The 13,094-nt window shown below is 53.4% G+C and overlaps 1 pseudogene; it reads right to left on the bottom strand.

Annotated features, from left to right (window-relative positions):
* Nucleotides 1–12,506, bottom strand: part of LOC135536944 (F-box/WD repeat-containing protein 7-like) — a 79,138-nt pseudogene extending 66,632 nt beyond the window's left edge.
* Nucleotides 12,507–13,094: the final 588 nt, after the last annotated feature.

Raw genomic sequence — 13,094 nt, 5'->3', positions numbered from 1 at the left:
CAGCAACACAATTTAATATAGTGAATGTACAATGTATATTGACAGCACAATGTATTTGCTTCCAACCTGAGGGGAGAGACAGAGAGACAGAGTCTAGAACTCCAGGCAGTAAGAATTCCATCAAGTCATGCCAAGATTCTTACAGGCGAGAGGGATGTGTGTGTGTGTGTGTGTGTGTGTGTGTGTGTGTGTGTGTGTGTGTGTGTGTGTGTGTGTATCCTGTGATGCCTCAGAGAGGGGACGGAGCGGAGGGAGGAAACAGACACAGAACAAGACCGTGGAATGCCAACACGACGACATCACGGTAAATTCACAATCAGATAGAAATGCATTGAGAAGAACAGATATGATGATTTCGTATGATATATAATCAAGTAGACTCTATGTACACATTTCTATCTTGAATGGTATAATCATGTCACCTCACTGAACACACCTGTCAGGCGGGACGGACATCCATAGTTACATATTGGGATATTATTATATAGTAGAGTTCACACTGCAGGCCTTAATGATCAAATCCATTTCAGGTGTACTGACTGTGTAAACTGCGAGTGCCACTTTATTTATTTAACTAGGCAAGTCAGATCAGAACAAATTCTCAATGACAATGACGGCCTACACCGGCCAAACCCGACCGACACCGGCCAAACCCGGGCAACGCTGGGTCAATTGTGCGCCGCCCAATGGGACTCTTAATCGCGGCCGGATGTGATACAGGCTGGAATCGAACCAGGGACTGTGGTGACGCGCCTGAGACCGATGCACCACTTGGGAGCCTCGTGACCAAATCGGGTGTGTGTGTGTGTGTGTCTGTTCAAACAGCAGGCATTTGCTGACATGGCTATGCTAGTTGGTGGTGGTGCTCGTGCTTCTTCTCACTCAGAAGGTGACAACAGCAGTCAGCAGTGTTATTGTAGGAACATTCTCTGTATCCTCAAGGCCTGTAAGAATCTTAGAACGACTTGATGGAATTCTTACTGCCTGGAGTTCTATACACACTGTCTCTCTCTCTGTCTTCCTCCGTCTCTCGCTCCCTCATATATATAATACAGACCCTTTAAAAGCACAGCCCCATGCATGGAGGCACTATACATCATATGGACCTACCAGTAAAATACCATTCAGCCAATAGAGGGGCAGGTTGGCTGTAATACCATGCTTCAGCCAATAGAGGGGCAGGTTGGCTGTAATACCATGCTTCAGCCAATAGAGGGGCAGGTTGGCTGTAATACCATGCTTCAGCCAATAGAGGGGCAGGTTGGCTGTAATACCATGCTTCAGCCAATAGAGGGGCAGGTTGGCTGTAATACCATGCTTCAGCCAATAGGGAGGCAGGTTGGCTGTAATACCATGCTTCAGCCAATAGAGGGGCAGGTTGGCTGTAATACCATGCTTCAGCCAATAGGGAGGCAGCTCATTACCATCAGAAGAGCTGCTCTCCTTTCATTCAGCAAACCCCCAGTCACTAGACCAGTTCCCATCTAGAGCCCCCAGTCACGAACCAGTCCCTGTCTAAAACCCCCAGTCACGAACCAGTCCCTGTCTAAAACCCCCAGTCACGAACCAGTCCCCGTCTAAAACCCCCAGTCACGAACCAGTCCCCGTCTAAAACCCCCAGTCACGAACCAGTCCCCGTCTAAAACCCCCAGTCACGAACCAGTCCCCGTCTAAAACCCCCAGTCACGAACCAGTCCCCGTCTAAAACCCCCAGTCACGAACCAGTCCCCGTCTAAAACCCCCAGTCACGAACCAGTCCCCGTCTAAAACCCCCAGTCACGAACCAGTCCCTGTCTAAAACCCCCAGTCCCTGTCTAAAACCCCCAGTCCCTGTCTAAAACCCCCAGTCACGAACCAGTCCCTGTCTAAAACCCCCAGTCACGAACCAGTCCCTGTCTAAAACCCCCAGTCACGAACCAGTCCCTGTCTAAAACCCCAGTCCCTGTCTAAAACCCCAGTCCCTGTCTAAAACCCCCAGTCCCTGTCTAAAACCCCCAGTCACGAACCAGTCCCTGTCTAAAACCCCCAGTCCCTGTCTAAAACCCCCAGTCACGAACCAGTCCCTGTCTAAAACCCCCAGTACCTGTCTAAAACCCCAGTACCTGTCTAAAACCCCCAGTCCCTGTCTAAAACCCCCAGTCCCTGTCTAAAACCCCCAGTCCCTGTCTAAAACCCCCAGTCACGAACCAGTCCCTGTCTAAAACCCCCAGTCACGAACCAGTCCCTGTCTAAAACCCCCAGTCCCTGTCTAAAACCCCCAGTCCCTGTCTAAAACCCCCAGTCCCTGTCTAAAACCCCCAGTCACGAACCAGTCCCTGTCTAAAACCCCCAGTCCCTGTCTAAAACCCCCAGTCCCTGTCTAAAACCCCCAGTCACGAACCAGTCCCTGTCTAAAACCCCCAGTCCCTGTCTAAAACCCCCAGTCCCTGTCTAAAACCCCCAGTCCCTGTCTAAAACCCCCAGTCCCTGTCTAAAACCCCCAGTCCCTGTCTAAAACCCCCAGTCACGAACCAGTCCCTGTCTAAAACCCCCAGTCACGAACCAGTCCCTGTCTAAAACCCCCAGTCACGAACCAGTCCCTGTCTAAAACCCCCAGTCACGAACCAGTCCCTGTCTAAAACCCCCAGTCACGAACCAGTCCCTGTCTAAAACCCCCAGTCACGAACCAGTCCCTGTCTAAAACCCCCAGTCACGAACCAGTCCCTGTCTAAAACCCCCAGTCACGAACCAGTCCCTGTCTAAAACCCCCAGTCACGAACCAGTCCCTGTCTAAAACCCCCAGTCACGAACCAGTCCCTGTCTAAAACCCCCAGTCACGAACCAGTCCCTGTCTAAAACCCCCAGTCACGAACCAGTCCCTGTCTAAAACCCCCAGTCACGAACCAGTCCCTGTCTAAAACCCCCAGTCACGAACCAGTCCCTGTCTAAAACCCCGTCACGAACCAGTCCCTGTCTAAAACCCCCAGTCACGAACCAGTCCCTGTCTAAAACCCCCAGTCACGAACCAGTCCCTGTCTAAAACCCCCAGTCACGAACCAGTCCCTGTCTAAAACCCCCAGTCACGAACCAGTCCCTGTCTAAAACCCCCAGTCACGAACCAGTCCCTGTCTAAAACCCCCAGTCACGAACTAGTCCCTGTCTAAAACCACCAGTCCCTGTCTAAAACCCCAGTCCCTGTCTAAAACCCCCAGTTCCTGTCTAAAAACCCCAGTTCCTGTCTAAAACCCCCAGTCACGAACCAGTCCCTGTCTAAAACCCCCAGTCCCTGTCTAAAACCCCCAGTCACGAACCAGTCCCTGTCTAAAACCCCCAGTCCCTGTCTAAAACCCCCAGTCACGAACCAGTCCCTGTCTAAAACCCCCAGTCACGAACCAGTCCCTGTCTAAAACCCCCAGTCACGAACTAGTCCCTGTCTAAAACCACCAGTCCCTGTCTAAAACCCAGTCCCTGTCTAAAACCCCCAGTTCCTGTCTAAAACCCCCAGTCACGAACCAGTCCCTGTCTAAAACCCCCAGTCCCTGTCTAAAACCCCCAGTCACGAACCAGTCCCTGTCTAAAACCCCCAGTCACGAACCAGTCCCTGTCTAAAACCCCCAGTCACGAACCAGTCCCTGTCTAAAACCCCCAGTTCCTGTCTAAAACCCCCAGTTCCTGTCTAAAACCCCCAGTCACGAACCAGTCCCTGTCTAAAACCCCCAGTCCCTGTCTAAAACCCCCAGTCACGAACCAGTCCCTGTCTAAAACCCCCAGTCCCTGTCTAAAACCCCCAGTCACGAACCAGTCCCTGTCTAAAACCCCCAGTCACGAACCAGTCCCTGTCTAAAACCCCCAGTCACGAACCAGTCCCTGTCTAAAACCCCCAGTCCCTGTCTAAAACCCCCAGTCCCTGTCTAAAACCCCCAGTCCCTGTCTAAAACCCCCAGTCCCTGTCTAAAACCCCCAGTCCCTGTCTAAAACCCCCAGTCACGAACCAGTCCCTGTCTAAAACCCCCAGTCCCTGTCTAAAACCCCCAGTCCCTGTCTAAAACCCCCAGTCCCTGTCTAAAACCCCCAGTCCCTGTCTAAAACCCCCAGTCCCTGTCTAAAACCCCCAGTCCCTGTCTAAAACCCCCAGTCCCTGTCTAAAACCCCCAGTCCCTGTCTAAAACCCCCAGTCACGAACCAGTCCCTGTCTAAAACCCCCAGTCACGAACCAGTCCCTGTCTAAAACCCCCAGTCACGAACCAGTCCCTGTCTAAAACCCCCAGTCACGAACCAGTCCCTGTCTAAAACCCCCAGTCACGAACCAGTCCCTGTCTAAAACCCCCAGTTCCTGTCTAAAACCCCAGTTCCTGTCTAAACCCCCAGTCACGAACCAGTCCCTGTCTAAAACCCCCAGTCCCTGTCTAAAACCCCCAGTCACGAACCAGTCCCTGTCTAAAACCCCCAGTCCCTGTCTAAAACCCCCAGTCACGAACCAGTCCCTGTCTAAAACCCCCAGTCACGAACCAGTCCCTGTCTAAAACCCCCAGTCACGAACTAGTCCCTGTCTAAAACCACCAGTCCCTGTCTAAAACCCCAGTCCCTGTCTAAAACCCCCAGTTCCTGTCTAAAACCCCCAGTCACGAACCAGTCCCTGTCTAAAACCCCCAGTCCCTGTCTAAAACCCCCAGTCACGAACCAGTCCCTGTCTAAAACCCCCAGTCACGAACCAGTCCCTGTCTAAAACCCCCAGTCACGAACCAGTCCCTGTCTAAAACCCCCAGTCACGAACCAGTCCCTGTCTAAAACCCCCAGTCACGAACCAGTCCCTGTCTAAAACCCCCAGTCACGAACCAGTCCCTGTCTAAAACCCCCAGTCACGAACCAGTCCCTGTCTAAAACCCCCAGTCACGAACCAGTCCCTGTCTAAAACCCCCAGTCACGAACCAGTCCCTGTCTAAAACCCCCAGTCACGAACCAGTCCCTGTCTAAAACCCCCAGTCACGAACCAGTCCCTGTCTAAAACCCCCAGTCACGAACCAGTCCCTGTCTAAAACCCCCAGTCACGAACCAGTCCCTGTCTAAAACCCCCAGTCACGAACCAGTCCCTGTCTAAAACCCCCAGTCACGAACCAGTCCCTGTCTAAAACCCCCAGTCACGAACCAGTCCCTGTCTAAAACCCCCAGTCACGAACCAGTCCCTGTCTAAAACCCCGTCACGAACCAGTCCCTGTCTAAAACCCCCAGTCACGAACCAGTCCCTGTCTAAAACCCCCAGTCACGAACCAGTCCCTGTCTAAAACCCCCAGTCACGAACCAGTCCCTGTCTAAAACCCCCAGTCACGAACCAGTCCCTGTCTAAAACCCCCAGTCACGAACCAGTCCCTGTCTAAAACCCCCAGTCACGAACCAGTCCCTGTCTAAAACCCCCAGTCCCTGTCTAAAACCCCCAGTCACGAACCAGTCCCTGTCTAAAACCCCCAGTCACGAACCAGTCCCTGTCTAAAACCCCCAGTCACGAACTAGTCCCTGTCTAAAACCACCAGTCCCTGTCTAAAACCCAGTCCCTGTCTAAAACCCCAGTTCCTGTCTAAAACCCCAGTCACGAACCAGTCCCTGTCTAAAACCCCCAGTCCCTGTCTAAAACCCCCAGTCACGAACCAGTCCCTGTCTAAAACCCCCAGTCACGAACCAGTCCCTGTCTAAAACCCCCAGTCACGAACCAGTCCCTGTCTAAAACCCCCAGTTCCTGTCTAAAACCCCCAGTTCCTGTCTAAAACCCCCAGTCACGAACCAGTCCCTGTCTAAAACCCCCAGTCCCTGTCTAAAACCCCCAGTCACGAACCAGTCCCTGTCTAAAACCCCCAGTCCCTGTCTAAAACCCCCAGTCACGAACCAGTCCCTGTCTAAAACCCCCAGTCACGAACCAGTCCCTGTCTAAAACCCCCAGTCACGAACCAGTCCCTGTCTAAAACCCCCAGTCCCTGTCTAAAACCCCCAGTCCCTGTCTAAAACCCCCAGTCCCTGTCTAAAACCCCCAGTCCCTGTCTAAAACCCCCAGTCCCTGTCTAAAACCCCCAGTCACGAACCAGTCCCTGTCTAAAACCCCCAGTCCCTGTCTAAAACCCCCAGTCCCTGTCTAAAACCCCCAGTCCCTGTCTAAAACCCCAGTCCCTGTCTAAAACCCCCAGTCCCTGTCTAAAACCCCCAGTCCCTGTCTAAAACCCCCAGTCCCTGTCTAAAACCCCCAGTCCCTGTCTAAAACCCCCAGTCCCTGTCTAAAACCCCCAGTCCCTGTCTAAAACCCCCAGTCACGAACCAGTCCCTGTCTAAAACCCCCAGTCACGAACCAGTCCCTGTCTAAAACCCCCAGTCACGAACCAGTCCCTGTCTAAAACCCCCAGTCACGAACCAGTCCCTGTCTAAAACCCCAGTCACGAACCAGTCCCTGTCTAAAACCCCCAGTTCCTGTCTAAAACCCCCAGTTCCTGTCTAAAACCCCCAGTCACGAACCAGTCCCTGTCTAAAACCCCCAGTCCCTGTCTAAAACCCCCAGTCACGAACCAGTCCCTGTCTAAAACCCCCAGTCCCTGTCTAAAACCCCCAGTCACGAACCAGTCCCTGTCTAAAACCCCCAGTCACGAACCAGTCCCTGTCTAAAACCCCCAGTCACGAACTAGTCCCTGTCTAAAACCACCAGTCCCTGTCTAAAACCCCAGTCCCTGTCTAAAACCCCCAGTTCCTGTCTAAAACCCCCAGTCACGAACCAGTCCCTGTCTAAAACCCCCAGTCCCTGTCTAAAACCCCCAGTCACGAACCAGTCCCTGTCTAAAACCCCCAGTCACGAACCAGTCCCTGTCTAAAACCCCCAGTCACGAACCAGTCCCTGTCTAAAACCCCCAGTCACGAACCAGTCCCTGTCTAAAACCCCCAGTTCCTGTCTAAAACCCCCAGTTCCTGTCTAAAACCCCCAGTCACGAACCAGTCCCTGTCTAAAACCCCCAGTCCCTGTCTAAAACCCCCAGTCACGAACCAGTCCCTGTCTAAAACCCCCAGTCCCTGTCTAAAACCCCCAGTCACGAACCAGTCCCTGTCTAAAACCCCCAGTCACGAACCAGTCCCTGTCTAAAACCCCCAGTCACGAACTAGTCCCTGTCTAAAACCACCAGTCCCTGTCTAAAACCCCCAGTCCCTGTCTAAAACCCCCAGTTCCTGTCTAAAACCCCCAGTCACGAACCAGTCCCTGTCTAAAACCCCCAGTCCCTGTCTAAAACCCCCAGTCACGAACCAGTCCCTGTCTAAAACCCCCCAGTCACGAACCAGTCCCTGTCTAAAACCCCCAGTCACGAACCAGTCCCTGTCTAAAACCCCCAGTTCCTGTCTAAAACCCCCAGTTCCTGTCTAAAACCCCCAGTCACGAACCAGTCCCTGTCTAAAACCCCCAGTCCCTGTCTAAAACCCCCAGTCACGAACCAGTCCCTGTCTAAAACCCCCAGTCCCTGTCTAAAACCCCCAGTCACGAACCAGTCCCTGTCTAAAACCCCCAGTCACGAACCAGTCCCTGTCTAAAACCCCCAGTCACGAACCAGTCCCTGTCTAAAACCCCCAGTCCCTGTCTAAAACCCCCAGTCCCTGTCTAAAACCCCCAGTCACGAACCAGTCCCTGTCTAAAACCCCCAGTCCCTGTCTAAAACCCCCAGTCCCTGTCTAAAACCCCCAGTCCCTGTCTAAAACCCCCAGTCCCTGTCTAAAACCCCCAGTCCCTGTCTAAAACCCCCAGTCACGAACCAGTCCCTGTCTAAAACCCCCAGTCACGAACCAGTCCCTGTCTAAAACCCCCAGTCACGAACCAGTCCCTGTCTAAAACCCCCAGTCACGAACCAGTCCCTGTCTAAAACCCCCAGTCACGAACCAGTCCCTGTCTAAAACCCCCAGTCACGAACCAGTCCCTGTCTAAAACCCCCAGTCACGAACCAGTCCCTGTCTAAAACCCCCAGTCACGAACCAGTCCCTGTCTAAAACCCCCAGTCACGAACCAGTCCCTGTCTAAAACCCCCAGTCACGAACCAGTCCCTGTCTAAAACCCCCAGTCACGAACCAGTCCCGGTCTAAAACCCCCAGTCACGAACCAGTCCCTGTCTAAAACCCCCAGTCACGAACCAGTCCCTGTCTAAAACCACCAGTCCCTGTCTAAAACCCCCAGTCCCTGTCTAAAACCCCCAGTCCCTGTCTAAAACCCCCAGTTCCTGTCTAAAACCCCCAGTCACGAACCAGTCCCTGTCTAAAACCCCCAGTCCCTGTCTAAAACCCCCAGTCACGAACCAGTCCCTGTCTAAAACCCCCAGTCACGAACCAGTCCCTGTCTAAAACCCCCAGTCACGAACCAGTCCCTGTCTAAAACCCCCAGTCCCTGTCTAAAACCCCCAGTTCCTGTCTAAAACCCCCAGTTCCTGTCTAAAACCCCCAGTCACGAACCAGTCCCTGTCTAAAACCCCCAGTCCCTGTCTAAAACCCCCAGTCACGAACCAGTCCCTGTCTAAAACCCCCAGTCCCTGTCTAAAACCCCCAGTCACGAACCAGTCCCTGTCTAAAACCCCCAGTCCCTGTCTAAAACCCCCAGTCCCTGTCTAAAACCCCCAGTCCCCGTCTAAAACCCCCAGTCACGAACCAGTCCCCGTCTAAAACCCCCAGTCACGAACCAGTCCCCGTCTAAAACCCCCAGTCACGAACCAGTCCCCGTCTAAAACCCCCAGTCACGAACCAGTCCCCGTCTAAAACCCCCAGTCACGAACCAGTCCCCGTCTAAAACCCCCAGTCCCCGTCTAAAACCCCCAGTCCCTGTCTAAAACCCCCAGTCACAAACCAGTCCCTGTCTAAAACCCCCAGTCACAAACCAGTCCCTGTCTAAAACCCCCAGTCACGAACCAGTCCCTGTCTAAAACCCCCAGTCACGAACCAGTCCCTGTCTAAAACCCCCAGTCACGAACCAGTCCCTGTCTAAAACCCCCAGTCACGAACCAGTCCCTGTCTAAAACCCCCAGTCACGAACCAGTCCCTGTCTAAAACCCCCAGTCACGAACCAGTCCCTGTCTAAAACCCCCAGTCTAAAACAGAACCAGTCCCTGTCTAAAACCCCCAGTCACGAACCAGTCCCTGTCTAAAACCCCCAGTCACGAACCAGTCCCTGTCTAAAACCCCCAGTCACGAACCAGTCCCTGTCTAAAACCCCCAGTCACGAACCAGTCCCTGTCTAAAACCCCCAGTCACGAACCAGTCCCTGTCTAAAACCCCCAGTCACGAACCAGTCCCTGTCTAAAACCCCCAGTCACGAACCAGTCCCTGTCTAAAACCCCCAGTCACGAACCAGTCCCTGTCTAAAACCCCCAGTCACGAACCAGTCCCTGTCTAAAACCCCCAGTCACGAACCAGTCCCTGTCTAAAACCCCCAGTCACGAACCAGTCCCTGTCTAAAACCCCCAGTCACGAACCAGTCCCTGTCTAAAACCCCCAGTCCTGTCAGTCCCTGTCTAAAACCCCCAGTCACGAACCAGTCCCTGTCTAAAACCCCCAGTCACGAACCAGTCCCTGTCTAAAACCCCCAGTCACGAACCAGTCCCTGTCTAAAACCCCCAGTCACGAACCAGTCCCTGTCTAAAACCCCCAGTCACGAACCAGTCCCTGTCTAAAACCCCCAGTCACGAACCAGTCCCTGTCTAAAACCCCCAGTCACGAACCAGTCCCTGTCTAAAACCCCCAGTCACGAACCAGTCCCTGTCTAAAACCCCCAGTCACGAACCAGTCCCTGTCTAAAACCCCCAGTCACGAACCAGTCCCTGTCTAAAACCCCCAGTCACGAACCAGTCCCTGTCTAAAACCCCCAGTCACGAACCAGTCCCTGTCTAAAACCCCAGTCACGAACCAGTCCCTGTCTAAAACCCCCAGTCACGAACCAGTCCCTGTCTAAAACCCCCAGTCACGTCTAAAACCAGTCCCTGTCTAAAACCCCCAGTCACAAACCAGTCCCTGTCTAAAACCCCCAGTCACGAACCAGTCCCTGTCTAAAACCCCCAGTCACGAACCAGTCCCTGTCTAAAACCCCCAGTCACGAACCAGTCCCTGTCTAAAACCCCCAGTCACGAACCAGTCCCTGTCTAAAACCCCCAGTCACGAACCAGTCCCTGTCTAAAACCCCCAGTCACGAACCAGTCCCTGTCTAAAACCCCCAGTCACGAACCAGTCCCTGTCTTAAACCCCCAGTCACGAACCAGTCCCTGTCTAAAACCCCCAGTCCCTGTCTAAAACCCCCAGTCACGAACCAGTCCCTGTCTAAAACCCCCAGTCACGAACCAGTCCCTGTTTAAAACCCCCAGTCACGAACCAGTCCCTGTCTAAAACCCCCAGTCACGAACCAGTCCCTGTCTAAAACCCCCAGTCCCTGTCTAAAACCCCCAGTCACGAACCAGTCCCTGTCTAAAACCCCCAGTCACGAACCAGTCCCTGTTTAAAACCCCCAGTCACGAACCAGTCCCTGTTTAAAACCCCCAGTCACGAACCAGTCCCTGTCTAAAACCCACAGTCACGAACCAGTCCCTGTCTAAAACCCCCAGTCACGAACCAGTCCCTGTCTAAAACCCCCAGTCACGAACCAGTCCCTGTCTAAAACCCACAGTCACGAACCAGTCCCTGTCTAAAACCCCCAGTCACGAACCAGTCCCTGTCTAAACCCCCCCTGTCCCTGTCTAAAACCCCCAGTCCCTGTCTAAAACCCCCAGTCACGAACCAGTCCCTGTCTAAAACCCACAGTCACGAACCAGTCCCTGTCTAAAACCCCCAGTCACGAACCAGTCCCTGTCTAAAACCCCCAGTCACGAACCAGTCCCTGTCTAAAACCCCCAGTCACGAACCAGTCCCTGTCTAAAACCCCCTGTCCCTGTCTAAAACCCCCAGTCCCTGTCTAAAACCCCCAGTCACGAACCAGTCCCCTGTCTAAAACCCCCAGTCACGAACCAGTCCCTGTCTAAAACCCCCTGTCCCTGTCTAAAACCCCCAGTCCCTGTCTAAAACCCCCAGTCACGAACCAGTCCCTGTCTAAAAACCCCAGTCACGAACCAGTCCCTGTCTAAAACCCCCAGTCACGAACCAGTCCCTGTCTAAAACCCCCAGTCACGAACCAGTCCCTGTCTAAAACCCCCAGTCACGAACCAGTCCCTGTTTAAAACCCCCAGTCACGAACCAGTCCCTGTCTAAAACCCCCAGTCACGAACCAGTCCCTGTCTAAAACCCCCAGTCACGAACCAGTCCCTGTCTAAAACCCCTAGTCACGAACCAGTCCCTGTCTAAAAACCCCAGTCACGAACCAGTCCCTGTCTAAAACCCCCAGTCACGAACCAGTCCCTGTCTAAAACCCCCAGTCCCTGTCTAAAACCCCCAGTCACGAACCAGTCCCTGTCTAAAACCCCCAGTCCCTGTCTAAAACCCCCAGTCACGAACCAGTCCCTGTCTAAAACCCCCAGTCCCTGTCCCCCAGTCACGAACCAGTCCCTGTCTAAAACCCCCAGTCACAAACCAGTCCCTGTTTAAAACATACACCATTGGTCCACTTCCTGCCCGACGAGATGTGCAGGCGTTGCATTGCGCCCACCAAAGGTTGCGTGCCACATCATCGACGGAGCCGTCGCCCATCAGACAGTATACATTATAATAATGTGGTTGGCTGACGTGTTTAAACAGCTCTCTGAGCTTTGTGCTCATCAGAATCTGAAAACATGTTCCGGAAGGCACAGCGGTGTTCTAGAATACTGGACCGTTGGATTTCATTCTGTTCTCATTCTCAGAGGAGCTCAAGAAATGTACCCAACTGGCAACACACAACACAAACAACTACGAATAAAGGACGACCCAGATGAGCGTTGGTTGGTAATTTCGGGGAGGTGCGCGGTCGTGCATCCTCGTGAACAGCGGTCTCAGAGTCGCGTAGCTACGTCACAATGGTACGCCCGGGTTATCACTCTCCTGGACTCTGAATTAGACTAGAGGGGAGGTGCGTTTTCTTACCTTGATGTTGAGGAGTGTTGGTTTTCCAGGGGGCAGACTGTCTGACAACCCCAAGTTATCATCCGAGACAAACACCTGGTTCCTTCCCTCATCACCCTCCAACAGGGCAGAATGGTCACTCTCATCTTCAGCCAGCTCTTCTTCCTCCTCCTCCTCCTCCTCCTCTCCTCCTTCCCCTCCTCATGCTTCTCCTCTTCTTCAGTTTGGGTACTTTGGTTAGTTTTTGATTGGCAGTCCCCATCCCTCACCCCACTCTCATTGGCTGCTACCTCCCCGTGGGCGACAGTTCCAAACGGTTCGGAAGGGCAGGACTCCTCCGCTATGGTCACTATAGCAACGCTGACCACGTCCCCTTCCTCCTCCTCTCGACAAATGAACTCCTCATCCCCCTTCTCTTTTCTCCCTGCAAGGAGGATGAGGAAGAGATGGAGGAAGAGAGGAGGATATTGAGGAAGAGATGGAGGAAGTGGAGGAGGGGTGCTGGCTAGCATCATTACCCCAATAGCGTCTATCCTTCCTGGACAGGATGTGGCTGTGTTACCACCCTTGGTCAATGGATCCTGCTTCATCTTCAGACTACTGTCCTACCGTCTTCAGATGGGAGAAGAGGACTGGGGCATCCTGGTCGAAAAAAACTGGGACAAGAGGGAGGAAGAGAGGGGGAGGGAGGAAGAGAGGGGGAGGGAGGGAGGAAGAGAGGGGGAGGGAGGAAGAGAGGGGGAGGGAGGGAGGAAGAGAGGGGGAGGGAGGAAGAGAGGGGGAGGGAGGGAGGAAGAGGGAGGGAGGGTTAGAGATTTTAAAAGTACTCCTTAAACCCACCGGAGGATTTCTTCATTCAGGAGGCAGAGTTGTTCCCCTGACCACGAGATATTGGGGCAATGCACCTGCGCACGTGGATTGGGGGGGGGGCGGGGTTGCATGTTGTTTCCCACGCGTTGAGAAACAAACAAATAATGTGCGTTAGATTATGTGAGGTTCGGCGTGCGATGTGTTGTTATAAAATGCATAAAACAGTCAAACATCTAGTTGAAGTCTAAGCTTAGAAGTTGAGGCTAACCTGGGCATGCACACGGTTGACG

Source organism: Oncorhynchus masou, unplaced genomic scaffold (genome assembly GCF_036934945.1).
Source record: "Oncorhynchus masou masou isolate Uvic2021 unplaced genomic scaffold, UVic_Omas_1.1 unplaced_scaffold_686, whole genome shotgun sequence".
Taxonomy (NCBI): Eukaryota; Metazoa; Chordata; class Actinopteri; order Salmoniformes; family Salmonidae; genus Oncorhynchus; species Oncorhynchus masou.
This window is presented reverse-complemented; position numbering and strand designations above follow the sequence as displayed.